Here is a 14715-nt window from a genome sequence, read left to right on the forward strand (position 1 = left end):
ATTAGTAATGCATTTTGTATGCACAGAATATACTGTAGGCATGCTGCATATCATATTAATCAGCAGAAGCTGCTTGTGCCCCTGGGCATTTGGCAAGTATGCCTATGCCTAGGGCAGGCTCAGACTGGAGATCAGTACGTAATCCCGCTGGACGGGATCCCGGCAGTCAAAATACAGACGCCGGAATCCCGACCACACAATCCCGACAGGGGCGGCGAGCGGAAAGCAGCCCCTTGCATGCTTGCTTCGCTCGCCACGCGGTGGGCACGGTGCCTCGCTACGCTCTACACACTATTATATCAGTAGTCAGGAAACGCAGCATGCATTTGTGGAGTGAAGAGGGTGAAAAAGGAGAGAAAGTACAGTTTGTACTGTAAGGTTATGTCAGAGGGTGTGAAGATGATCAGCTCAGTGTTATACATGTTACAGTAAGTTAGAATACAGTACAGTGCATTATGTATTTCTATTTTATTACCAGGTGTCTCCTCCACTGGTTGGCGACGGACTGTAAAAAGATAATACAGTACAGTTAGTCATATCAGTTTGACTTAAAATAATGTTGGAGAAAAAAAAATACTGTAATTACAGTACCAACTATTGCTACTGTACAGTATACTGTATTTACCAAAAATGTATTCTGGCTCGTCGTCTGTGGGTAAAAGAGAAGAATATTATAAGATACAGTATACAGTAAAAAGTATAGTAATAGTACACTAGTGTCCAGGCCCAGTGTCAGGTGGGTAAAAAAAGGTATGCTTGTGACAGGCATGGTGATTCCAAGGGACCCCACCGAGACCATCAGAAAATTTGTGAGTGACCCGTATGCCGGTGATTATGACTAGAATAAGGTACAGTAGCAACTCTTTTTTCTTTTGAATTATGTATACTGTACAGTACTGTATGTGCATATTGTACAGTACACTTAAAATATTTAGCAGTTACTGTAGTGGTAATTTTTGGGATGACAGTATTAGCATACTGTAAGCATCCAACTGAGGCCCCCAAACAGATGCCGCCACTAGGTACAGTACGTGCCTCTCGTGCCTAATGGGAAATTCATCACTGACAGTATCTAGAGAGATGAATGGAGAGACAGTGACAAGGGGTGAGAGAGAGAGAGAGAGAGAGAGAGAGAAATTGAGTAAGATGGGTGTTTTTTTTAGAACAGGATGTTGTCCATACAGTAGCAACCAATCAAATATTACCTACTGTACTGTATTATCGTCTGTAAGTGTAACTAGATACTGTAAATGTTAATGTGGGATGTGATCGGTTGCTACTGTATGGGCAATATCACCAGTTCAAACAAAAACAATTTTCATCCGATTTCTACGCATTTGCCAGAAAAATCTGATGAAAAGTGCTACTCTGATGGCATCAGATCAATGTCAGTAATAATTCTTACCACTAAATGCAGCAGCATCATCATCATCCTCCTCCTCCTCCTCCGTGGCCTGTTCCAGTGTAGGGCCTGTGAAAAAAAACATTAATGTGAAAAAAAAAAAAGGTTAATTCCAGGAAATACACATACCCTCCAACATGGTACAAAATGCTCTGGTTCTGGACTTCCCTCTTAATTTATTATTGCCATCACCTGTGAAGAAACAGCTTTCTTATCATATAACTAGTTCAACACAGGTGATGGAAATCATAAATTAAGAGGGAAGTCTAGAAACAGAGCAGTGCGGCGGGTCATGTTGGAGGGTCTGCATACAGAAACATAGAATTTGATGACAAATACTGTAAGAACCACTTTGCCCATCTAATCTGCCTCTTTTTTTTAACCTTTTTTTTACATCAAACCTTATAACAATTTTCCCCAAACATCACATGATGCAAAGATAAATAAATAAAATAAAAAATAAAAAAAGAGGTGCAAGATGGAATTGTGATTGGGCCCTCCCAACCACCCTTATGTTATATAAACAGGGTCTGCCACACGACTGTGGCTGAAATGACTGGTTGGTTTGGGCCCCCACCAAAAAAAGAAGCAATCAATCTCTCCTTGCTCAAACTGGCTCTACAGAGGCACGATGTACCGGACTGGACTTACTTAATGGGTGCAGTGAGGTGATGGACATAGAGGTAGAGTCCTGGTCCTCCTCCTCCGCCACCGCCTGTGACAGTGTAGGGCCTGTGAAAGCAAAAAATCCATGAAATATACTTTTGTATTCTGTGTTGAATACAGTAAAGCAAAAATTCAGTCAGGAATTGGAGGAGGAGAGTAAATTTCGCACACAGAGACGAGAATGTCGAGGCCAGAATCAGGGGGTAGTGGAGGAGGGTTAGGATACCGTACCTCACCCTGTTGGGATTGCTGCAATCAGGATGCCACTGTCGGTCACCTGACCGCTAGAATCCTGACTGCTGGTCACGCAAACCCAACCCATTGGTTTAACACAATGTACAGTACAGTACAATACTGCAGTTTACTTACCAAGTTGGGGAGAGGGTTTTTCATCCTCACTGTCAATAATTACTGAGTTGAAAATAAAAAAATATTATAAACAAAATACAGTAGAGTACAGTTACTACAAAATTGCACAGTAGTACAGTGCTACAGGAGGCAGAGATATATTCATAATACAGTAGGAGCAGAATGACTGTCCAGCGGTAGGGGACATACAGTACTGTATTTAAAAGACCTGCTGTCTGGATCCCGACATTCAGAATGCAGAGTGTGGATTCAGAGTATGATTGGAGGGTTAGGCTAGTGGAGGGTGGGTCGGATGCACAATTTTGGGCACCATAATACAAAATGGATATCGTGGAACTACAAAAGGTTTAGAGGCGGGCGACCAAAGTGATGAAGTGGATTGAGAAGATGGAATACAAGGAAAGGCAGGCTAGGCATGTTTACATTGGAAAAGAGGAGATTAAGAGGGGACATGATTAACCTTTACAAATATACTGTATACAGTAAGGGGACAATACACAGGAACGGTTTTTGATAAGATGGACACAGAGGACACGTGCACAGTAACTCTTGTTGAAGTAGAGGCGATTTCGCACAGAGGCGAAAAGGGGTCTTCACAGTGAGGGAAATACTGTACAGTACATGTTTGGAATTCCCTGCCTGAAAAGTAATAAAAGTGGACTTGGTCAATACTTTTAAGAATGGGCTTGAGAAAATCCTACTGTACTTACTATAATCTGGCTCCTCTTCCTCCCCCGAATCAATGGGAATGAGCTCCTCCTCTGTATCAATTACGAGGCGGTCTGTGTGTAAAAGATGACAAGTATTGTAAAATACAAAAATTACAGTAATACTGTAGGAAACTAGTGTGTCTGTAACAAAAAGTAATTATTACCACTTCCGGAGCTCTCGGATGCAGCAGGTGGTGGTGGTGGTGGTGTTGGTACTGTGGGAAAAAAAATAACAGTACTGTAAGTGAAGCTGTCAATTTGAAACATGTACTGTACAGTATCCAGGACACATGTACAGTAGTGTAACAACGATGACAGTAGCACCAGAATTCTCGTTACACAATACCTGGCAGCGCAGCAGGTGGTGGTGGTGGTGGTGGTGGTGGTACTGTGGGAAAAAAAATAACAGTACTGTAAGTGAAGCTGTCAATTGGAAACATGTACTGTACAGTATCCAGGACACATGTACAGTAGTGTAACAACGATGACAGTAGCACCAGAATTCTCGTTACACAATACCTGGCAGCGCAGCAGGTGGTGGTGGTGGTGGTGGTGGTACTGTGGGAAAAAAATAACAGTACTGTAAGTGAAGCTGTCAATTGGAAACATGTACTGTACAGTATCCAGGACACATGTACAGTAGTGTAACAACGATGACAGTAGCACCAGAATTCTCGTTACACAATACCTGGCAGCGCAGCAGGTGGTGGTGGTGGTGGTGGTGGTGGTGGTACTGTGGGAAAAAAAATAACAGTACTGTAAGTGAAGCTGTCAATTGGAAACATGTACTGTACAGTATCCAGGACACATGTACAGTAGTGTAACAACGATGACAGTAGCACCAGAATTCTCGTTACACAATACCTGGCAGCGCAGCAGGTGGTGGTGGTGGTGGTGGTGGTACTGTGGGAAAAAAAATAACAGTACTGTAAGTGAAGCTGTCAATTGGAAACATGTACTGTACAGTATCCAGGACACATGTACAGTAGTGTAACAACGATGACAGTAGCACCAGAATTCTCGTTACACAATACCTGGCAGCGCAGCAGGTGGTGGTGGTGGTGGTGGTGGTGGTGGTACTGTGGGAAAAAAAATAACAGTACTGTAAGTGAAGCTGTCAATTGGAAACATGTACTGTACAGTATCCAGGACACATGTACAGTAGTGTAACAACGATGACAGTAGCACCAGAATTCTCGTTACACAATACCTGGCAGCGCAGCAGGTGGTGGTGGTGGTGGTGGTGGTACTGTGGGAAAAAAAATAACAGTACTGTAAGTGAAGCTGTCAATTGGAAACATGTACTGCACAGTATCCAGGACACATGTACAGTAGTGTAACAACGATGACAGTAGCACCAGAATTCTCGTTACACAATACCTGGCAGCGCAGCAGGTGGTGGTGGTGGTGGTGGTGGTGGTGGTACTGTGGGAAAAAAAATAACAGTACTGTAAGTGAAGCTGTCAATTTGAAACATGTACTGTACAGTATCCAGGACACATGTACAGTAGTGTAACGATGACAGTCACACCAGAATTCTCGTTACACAATACCTGGCAGCGCAGCAGGTGGTGGTGGTGGTGGTGGTGGTGGTGGTACTGTGGGAAAAAAAATAACAGTACTGTAAGTGAAGCTGTCAATTTGAAACATGTACTGCACAGTATCCAAGACACATGTACAGTAGTGTAACAACGATGACAGTAGCACCAGAATTCTCGTTACACAATACCTGGCAGCGCAGCAGGTGGTGGTGGTGGTGGTACTGTGGGAAAAAAAATAACAGTACTGTAAGTGAAGCTGTCAATTGGAAACATGTACTGCACAGTATCCAGGACACATGTACAGTAGTGTAACAACGATGACAGTAGCACCAGAATTCTCGTTACACAATACCTGGCAGCGCAGCAGGTGGTGGTGGTGGTGGTGGTGGTACTGTGGGAAAAAAAATAACAGTACTGTAAGTGAAGCTGTCAATTTGAAACATGTACTGTACAGTATCCAGGACACATGTACAGTAGTGTAACAACGATGACAGTAGCACCAGAATTCTCGTTACACAATACCTGGCAGCGCAGCAGGTGGTGGTGGTGGTGGTACTGTGGGAAAAAAAATAACAGTACTGTAAGTGAAGCTGTCAATTTGAAACATGTACTGCACAGTATCCAGGACCAAAAAGGGGTCCGGCCAATAAACAATCTGCATCAGAGAAGCAAGATACAGTATGCTTAAAGTATACAGTACTATATACTAGATCGCCAACAAACGTAAATTAACAAACAACTATCACTGGAATTTACCATCCTCATCCCGTAGCGAAGCACGGGTATTCAGCTATCTACAATGTTATTTATACTTTGTGTTTAATATTTACATTTAGTTTTGTAAACAGACATTCTTAACATTAACGGATTGCAGCGAGTTATCTGTGATGGTCAGGACAGGGGGTTGGGACTATAGAAATCACTATGTACTGTACACTACTGTATTTGACAATACTTACCAGCTTGGCGTCGCCTGTCCCGCCTCCTGTGACGTCGTGCTACCAGCCCTGTAAAAATATATATACAGTATAATGGCAGCATACTGTACAGCCAATGAAATTCAACATTGACAGCATCTTTATGACATCACAATAAATGGAATTGTTCATTCTAGTACCCTGCACCTAATCACTCAGGAGGGCATAGTGTACTGTACTGTCTTCAAAACTTAAGGGGCACATTTCTAAATGTGACATACAGTACACTTACAGTATCGCTACAGTACAGTAGGTCCAGGGTATTAGACAGAACACTACCTTTATAGACATTGTAACACACATAAGCATTGCCCTTATAAACATTATGACACACATCAGCATGCAGCCCTCCCACCCTTAACCATCTCAGTACTGTTCATTACATTACAAATTGATTTCATGACAGATGATGCAGTACTCACCTGAATTCATCTTATTCACGTCATGTCACAGTAGTGCAGTTTATTCACGTCACAGTACTGTCCTTGATTCACGTTGTGTCACACAGTAGAGCACCGTATTCACGTCACAGTATTGTCCTTGATTCACGTTGTGTCACACAGTAGAGCACCGTATTCACGTCACAGTACTGTCCTTGATTCACGTTGTGTCACACAGTAGAGCACCGTATTCACGTCACAGTACTGTCCTTGATTCACGTTGTGTCACACAGTAGAGCACCTTATTCACGTCACAGTACTGTCCTTGATTCACGTTGTGTCACACAGTAGAGCACCGTATTCACGTCACAGTACTGTCCTTGATTCACGTTGTGTCACACAGTAGAGCACCTTATTCACGTTACTGTACGTCACAGTAGTGCAGTAGTATATCCACATTACGTCACAAAGTAGAGATCTGCCAGTCATGAACCTTATGCAAGAGTAATGCACGTCAGAACACATTAGGCCACTGTAACATCCCTTAGAATAATTTCTGCCAAAGTAACATCCCTTAGAACACTGTACTATCTGAAACACAAATTTCGGCACACTGCAATTAAACCACACAATGCACTGCACGACTGCGTGATATGACAAACTGCACATTTCCCTGCAAAATATGATACAATGTACACTACACAAAAAACTGCAATTACCACATGTGTATACAGTACACTGCACGACAGTGCTGGCCCTAGCCAGGTACAGATACAGCCGCAGTCACGCAAAATATAGGCATGCCGCATATCATTTTAATCAGCAGAAGCTGCTGGTGCCCCTAAGCATAGCAAATGCCCTAGGCATTTGCCTACTGTAGTTTGCCTATGCCTAAGGCCGGCTCTGCTGCACGATGTGATTCACTATGTATTACACTCACTGCACAATACCATATTCTGAATGTACACTGCATGACACGCTGCAATTACGCAGCACGATACACTGTGATACATTGCATATACTGTACACTGCATGATACTGTACACTGCACAATCGTAGACCACCTGGATTGTAAAGAACTACTGTATATACACAAGTTTAAAAAAATAACAATTGTTTTTGTAAAACGCATGTCGATCTTTTTCCATGTCAACTTAACGACCATGTCAACCTACAGTAACTGGTGTCAACCAATTTCAAAAGCCGCACCATCTAGGTCGACGCAAAAAAACAAATTGACCTTTTGACCCGGGTTAACGTTTGGTCCTTGTTTAACCATTTGTTTACCACAAATACTGTACAGTGCTGTATAGACCGGATACCTGCTGCTACAGCAGCCCCTGCTATAATGTACTGTACCTGTAACTACAGTAACTTAAAGTACAGTAATCTACAGTAATGTACTGTACTTACAATCCCTTATGGCCTGCAGGCGTCGTGGGGTCCGCCTCACGAGGTCACTCCACCTCCTCTGGAGAGACCTCACCGTTCTCCTCCGGTTGTAGGTCCGGAGGATATCCCTGCTGGCCCTCCTATATGCCCTTACTTTCTCCTCGTTGCTGGCGAGAGTTCTGTCCCGCCAGCGAACGAGGAGACGCAGCTCACCCATAGCATAGGGACGGTCACGTACAGGTACTACAGGTACAGCAGCCATGCTTATGCTCAATGAGCGATCCAGACGTCGTGCGTCTCAGACGTCGTGCGTCTCAGGCGTCGTGCGTCTCAGACGTCGTGCGTCTCAGGCGTCGTGCGTTCCAGGCATTCAACGTACAGTACTGTAGTTACTGTACTTTGTGACAGTTTCCCTTAGTTTTACATATGCCCTTTCTTTGACCACAGTATTTTCCACTGTCTTGCCCTACGCACTTCCCTCCTGGGAGCCTTCACAGGTCTTATGCTATACACAAATACCGAAGATGCACAGTCCGTCAGAATACACTCATTTCATTCACGCTGTTTGGGTGCATTTAGCGTAAAGAATCGCTCCTGCAGATGTACTTTGATTTATGTGAAACCTGTGTGCATCCTTCCATTGACTGTCTTACAATGGAAATAAAATAATACAGTGCATTATTACAGAAAAAAGAAAAAAAGAAAAAGAAAGAAAGCACATCATGTCTCGAACCCTGGACCCCCAGTGAGGGAGGTGGGAGCCTTCACCCCTAGCCCACGACGCCTCATGAGAGATTTCTAATTTCATGTGTGAAAGTACTGCAAACAGCGCCCGGCCCTCGCCCCGTTGCTGTTGGTTTATGCCTTAGAGGACTCGGACGCTCGCATTTGTAAAGCACGGTGTTTTCCTCCGCCTCCTGCTAGCCTGTTGCCCTTCCCCCATGGGAGCCTGCACAGATCATGCAGTAGACAGGGAGGGAATGCAGGTCATGTGCAATACACAAACGCCCACTGTAGTACTACTGTATTTTGCTCACTTACAGTACCGTACTGTAGGTTGCATTTAGCGTAAAGAATCGCTCCTGCAGATGTACTTTGATTTATGTGAAACCTGTGTGCATCCTTCCATTGGATGTACTGTATTGGAGAGAAAAAAAAAAATGTTAAAGTGAATGTCACGGGAACACATTAAAAATAAGGTTGGCACTTCCTTCCCATTGGTGTTGGTTTACAGTATGCCGTAGTGTACTCGGACGCTCATGTACAGTAATTGCATTTCAAAGGCACAGTATTTTCCATCGTCTCCCCCCTACCCCCATCGCCCTTCCCCCCTGGGGGCCTGCACAGGGAGGAAATTCAGGTCCTGTGCAATGCACAAACGCTGAAGATCTACAGTACTGTTTTGCTTAGTTGGTAGCGCCAGAATACACTCATTTCATTCACGCTGTTTGGGTGCATTTAGCGTAAAGAATCGCTCCTGCAGATGTACTTTGATTTATGTGAAACCTGTGTGCATCCTTCCATTGACTGTCTTACAATGGAAATAAAATAATACAGTGCATTATTACAGAAAAAAAAAAAAAAAAAAAGAAAGAAAGCACATCATGTCTCGAACCCTGGACCCCCAGTGAGGGAGGTGGGAGCCTTCACCCCTAGCCCACGACGCCTCATGAGAGATTTCTAATTTCATGTGTGAAAGTACTGCAAACAGCGCCCGGCCCTCGCCCCATTGCTGTTGGTTTATGCCTTAGAGGACTCGGACGCTCGCATTTGTAAAGCACGGTGTTTTCCTCCGCCTCCTGCTAGCCTGTTGCCCTTCCCCCATGGGAGCCTGCACAGATCATGCAGTAGACAGGGAGGGAATGCAGGTCATGTGCAATACACAAACGCCCACTGTAGTACTACTGTATTTTGCTCACTTACAGTACCGTACTGTAGGTTGCATTTAGCGTAAAGAATCGCTCCTGCAGATGTACTTTGATTTATGTGAAACCTGTGTGCATCCTTCCATTGGATGTACTGTATTGGAGAGAAAAAAAAAATGTTAAAGTGAATGTCACGGGAACACATTAAAAATAAGGTTGGCACTTCCTTCCCATTGGTGTTGGTTTACAGTATGCCGTAGTGTACTCGGACGCTCATGTACAGTAATTGCATTTCAAAGGCACAGTATTTTCCATCGTCTCCCCCCTACCCCCATCGCCCTTCCCCCCTGGGGGCCTGCACAGGGAGGAAATTCAGGTCCTGTGCAATGCACAAACGCTGAAGATCTACAGTACTGTTTTGCTTAGTTGGTAGCGCCAGAATACACTCATTTCATTCACGCTGTTTGGGTGCATTTAGCGTAAAGAATCGCTCCTGCAGATGTACTTTGATTTATGTGAAACCTGTGTGCATCCTTCCATTGACTGTCTTACAATGGAAATAAAATAATACAGTGCATTATTACAGAAAAAAAAAAAAAAAAAAAGAAAGAAAGCACATCATGTCTCGAACCCTGGACCCCCAGTGAGGGAGGTGGGAGCCTTCACCCCTAGCCCACGACGCCTCATGAGAGATTTCTAATTTCATGTGTGAAAGTACTGCAAACAGCGCCCGGCCCTCGCCCCATTGCTGTTGGTTTATGCCTTAGAGGACTCGGACGCTCGCATTTGTAAAGCACGGTGTTTTCCTCCGCCTCCTGCTAGCCTGTTGCCCTTCCCCCATGGGAGCCTGCACAGATCATGCAGTAGACAGGGAGGGAATGCAGGTCATGTGCAATACACAAACGCCCACTGTAGTACTACTGTATTTTGCTCACTTACAGTACCGTACTGTAGGTTGCATTTAGCGTAAAGAATCGCTCCTGCAGATGTACTTTGATTTATGTGAAACCTGTGTGCATCCTTCCATTGGATGTACTGTATTGGAGAGAAAAAAAAAAATGTTAAAGTGAATGTCACGGGAACACATTAAAAATAAGGTTGGCACTTCCTTCCCATTGGTGTTGGTTTACAGTATGCCGTAGTGTACTCGGACGCTCATGTACAGTAATTGCATTTCAAAGGCACAGTATTTTCCATCGTCTCCCCCCTACCCCCATCGCCCTTCCCCCCTGGGGGCCTGCACAGGGAGGAAATTCAGGTCCTGTGCAATGCACAAACGCTGAAGATCTACAGTACTGTTTTGCTTAGTTGGTAGCGCCAGAATACACTCATTTCATTCACGCTGTTTGGGTGCATTTAGCGTAAAGAATCGCTCCTGCAGATGTACTTTGATTTATGTGAAACCTGTGTGCATCCTTCCATTGACTGTCTTACAATGGAAATAAAATAATACAGTGCATTATTACAGAAAAAAAAAAAAAAAAAAAAGAAAGAAAGCACATCATGTCTCGAACCCTGGACCCCCAGTGAGGGAGGTGGGAGCCTTCACCCCTAGCCCACGACGCCTCATGAGAGATTTCTAATTTCATGTGTGAAAGTACTGCAAACAGCGCCCGGCCCTCGCCCCATTGCTGTTGGTTTATGCCTTAGAGGACTCGGACGCTCGCATTTGTAAAGCACGGTGTTTTCCTCCGCCTCCTGCTAGCCTGTTGCCCTTCCCCCATGGGAGCCTGCACAGATCATGCAGTAGACAGGGAGGGAATGCAGGTCATGTGCAATACACAAACGCCCACTGTAGTACTACTGTATTTTGCTCACTTACAGTACCGTACTGTAGGTTGCATTTAGCGTAAAGAATCGCTCCTGCAGATGTACTTTGATTTATGTGAAACCTGTGTGCATCCTTCCATTGGATGTACTGTATTGGAGAGAAAAAAAAAATGTTAAAGTGAATGTCACGGGAACACATTAAAAATAAGGTTGGCACTTCCTTCCCATTGGTGTTGGTTTACAGTATGCCGTAGTGTACTCGGACGCTCATGTACAGTAATTGCATTTCAAAGGCACAGTATTTTCCATCGTCTCCCCCCTACCCCCATCGCCCTTCCCCCCTGGGGGCCTGCACAGGGAGGAAATTCAGGTCCTGTGCAATGCACAAACGCTGAAGATCTACAGTACTGTTTTGCTTAGTTGGTAGCGCCAGAATACACTCATTTCATTCACGCTGTTTGGGTGCATTTAGCGTAAAGAATCGCTCCTGCAGATGTACTTTGATTTATGTGAAACCTGTGTGCATCCTTCCATTGACTGTCTTACAATGGAAATAAAATAATACAGTGCATTATTACAGAAAAAAAAAAAAAAAAAAAGAAAGAAAGCACATCATGTCTCGAACCCTGGACCCCCAGTGAGGGAGGTGGGAGCCTTCACCCCTAGCCCACGACGCCTCATGAGAGATTTCTAATTTCATGTGTGAAAGTACTGCAAACAGCGCCCGGCCCTCGCCCCATTGCTGTTGGTTTATGCCTTAGAGGACTCGGACGCTCGCATTTGTAAAGCACGGTGTTTTCCTCCGCCTCCTGCTAGCCTGTTGCCCTTCCCCCATGGGAGCCTGCACAGATCATGCAGTAGACAGGGAGGGAATGCAGGTCATGTGCAATACACAAACGCCCACTGTAGTACTACTGTATTTTGCTCACTTACAGTACCGTACTGTAGGTTGCATTTAGCGTAAAGAATCGCTCCTGCAGATGTACTTTGATTTATGTGAAACCTGTGTGCATCCTTCCATTGGATGTACTGTATTGGAGAGAAAAAAAAAAATGTTAAAGTGAATGTCACGGGAACACATTAAAAATAAGGTTGGCACTTCCTTCCCATTGGTGTTGGTTTACAGTATGCCGTAGTGTACTCGGACGCTCATGTACAGTAATTGCATTTCAAAGGCACAGTATTTTCCATCGTCTCCCCCCTACCCCCATCGCCCTTCCCCCCTGGGGGCCTGCACAGGGAGGAAATTCAGGTCCTGTGCAATGCACAAACGCTGAAGATCTACAGTACTGTTTTGCTTAGTTGGTAGCGCCAGAATACACTCATTTCATTCACGCTGTTTGGGTGCATTTAGCGTAAAGAATCGCTCCTGCAGATGTACTTTGATTTATGTGAAACCTGTGTGCATCCTTCCATTGACTGTCTTACAATGGAAATAAAATAATACAGTGCATTATTACAGAAAAAAAAAAAAAAAAAAAGAAAGAAAGCACATCATGTCTCGAACCCTGGACCCCCAGTGAGGGAGGTGGGAGCCTTCACCCCTAGCCCACGACGCCTCATGAGAGATTTCTAATTTCATGTGTGAAAGTACTGCAAACAGCGCCCGGCCCTCGCCCCATTGCTGTTGGTTTATGCCTTAGAGGACTCGGACGCTCGCATTTGTAAAGCACGGTGTTTTCCTCCGCCTCCTGCTAGCCTGTTGCCCTTCCCCCATGGGAGCCTGCACAGATCATGCAGTAGACAGGGAGGGAATGCAGGTCATGTGCAATACACAAACGCCCACTGTAGTACTACTGTATTTTGCTCACTTACAGTACCGTACTGTAGGTTGCATTTAGCGTAAAGAATCGCTCCTGCAGATGTACTTTGATTTATGTGAAACCTGTGTGCATCCTTCCATTGGATGTACTGTATTGGAGAGAAAAAAAAAAATGTTAAAGTGAATGTCACGGGAACACATTAAAAATAAGGTTGGCACTTCCTTCCCATTGGTGTTGGTTTACAGTATGCCGTAGTGTACTCGGACGCTCATGTACAGTAATTGCATTTCAAAGGCACAGTATTTTCCATCGTCTCCCCCCTACCCCCATCGCCCTTCCCCCCTGGGGGCCTGCACAGGGAGGAAATTCAGGTCCTGTGCAATGCACAAACGCTGAAGATCTACAGTACTGTTTTGCTTAGTTGGTAGCGCCAGAATACACTCATTTCATTCACGCTGTTTGGGTGCATTTAGCGTAAAGAATCGCTCCTGCAGATGTACTTTGATTTATGTGAAACCTGTGTGCATCCTTCCATTGACTGTCTTACAATGGAAATAAAATAATACAGTGCATTATTACAGAAAAAAAAAAAAAAAAAAGAAAGAAAGCACATCATGTCTCGAACCCTGGACCCCCAGTGAGGGAGGTGGGAGCCTTCACCCCTAGCCCACGACGCCTCATGAGAGATTTCTAATTTCATGTGTGAAAGTACTGCAAACAGCGCCCGGCCCTCGCCCCATTGCTGTTGGTTTATGCCTTAGAGGACTCGGACGCTCACATTTGTAAAGCACGGTGTTTTCCTCCGCCTCCTGCTAGCCTGTTGCCCTTCCCCCATGGGAGCCTGCACAGATCATGCAGTAGACAGGGAGGGAATGCAGGTCATGTGCAATACACAAACGCCCACTGTAGTACTACTGTATTTTGCTCACTTACAGTACCGTACTGCAGGTTGCATTTAGCGTAAAGAATCGCTCCTGCAGATGTACTTTGATTTATGTGAAACCTGTGTGCATCCTTCCATTGGATGTACTGTATTGGAGAGAAAAAAAAAAATGTTAAAGTGAATGTCACGGGAACACATTAAAAATAAGGTTGGCACTTCCTTCCCATTGGTGTTGGTTTACAGTATGCCGTAGTGTACTCGGACGCTCATGTACAGTAATTGCATTTCAAAGGCACAGTATTTTCCATCGTCTCCCCCCTACCCCCATCGCCCTTCCCCCCTGGGGGCCTGCACAGGGAGGAAATTCAGGTCCTGTGCAATGCACAAACGCTGAAGATCTACAGTACTGTTTTGCTTAGTTGGTAGCGCCAGAATACACTCATTTCATTCACGCTGTTTGGGTGCATTTAGCGTAAAGAATCGCTCCTGCAGATGTACTTTGATTTATGTGAAACCTGTGTGCATCCTTCCATTGACTGTCTTACAATGGAAATAAAATAATACAGTGCATTATTACAGAAAAAAAAAAAAAAAAAAAGAAAGAAAGCACATCATGTCTCGAACCCTGGACCCCCAGTGAGGGAGGTGGGAGCCTTCACCCCTAGCCCACGACGCCTCATGAGAGATTTCTAATTTCATGTGTGAAAGTACTGCAAACAGCGCCCGGCCCTCGCCCCATTGCTGTTGGTTTATGCCTTAGAGGACTCGGACGCTCGCATTTGTAAAGCACGGTGTTTTCCTCCGCCTCCTGCTAGTCCTCCATTCCCATTATGCATTAGCGAACTCAGACGCTCATATATTTTATATTTTAAAAAGCACGGTGTTTATACATTGTACTGTACATTATTCCTTTTACACAATTACTGTAGTTGCGTCTCCATACACATACAGTACTGTACTCCATACTTTTTCCACCGCTTCCCGTTACGCCTACAGT

General features: G+C 44.6%; 1 long non-coding RNA gene across 1 annotated transcript; it reads right to left on the reverse strand.

The window, feature by feature from the left end:
• Positions 1 to 625: 625 nt before the first annotated feature.
• On the reverse strand, positions 626 to 2509 carry LOC134947915 (uncharacterized). Its single transcript, XR_010182853.1, has 4 exons — positions 2438 to 2509; positions 2054 to 2134; positions 1406 to 1471; positions 626 to 649 (listed from the first exon to the last, which is right to left on the reverse strand). It is a non-coding gene; the product is annotated as an uncharacterized LOC134947915 (long non-coding RNA).
• Between the last annotated feature and the right edge of the window lie 12206 nt (positions 2510 to 14715).

The sequence above is a fragment of the Pseudophryne corroboree genome, chromosome 8 (assembly GCF_028390025.1).
Source record: "Pseudophryne corroboree isolate aPseCor3 chromosome 8, aPseCor3.hap2, whole genome shotgun sequence".
Classification (NCBI taxonomy): Eukaryota; Metazoa; Chordata; class Amphibia; order Anura; family Myobatrachidae; genus Pseudophryne; species Pseudophryne corroboree.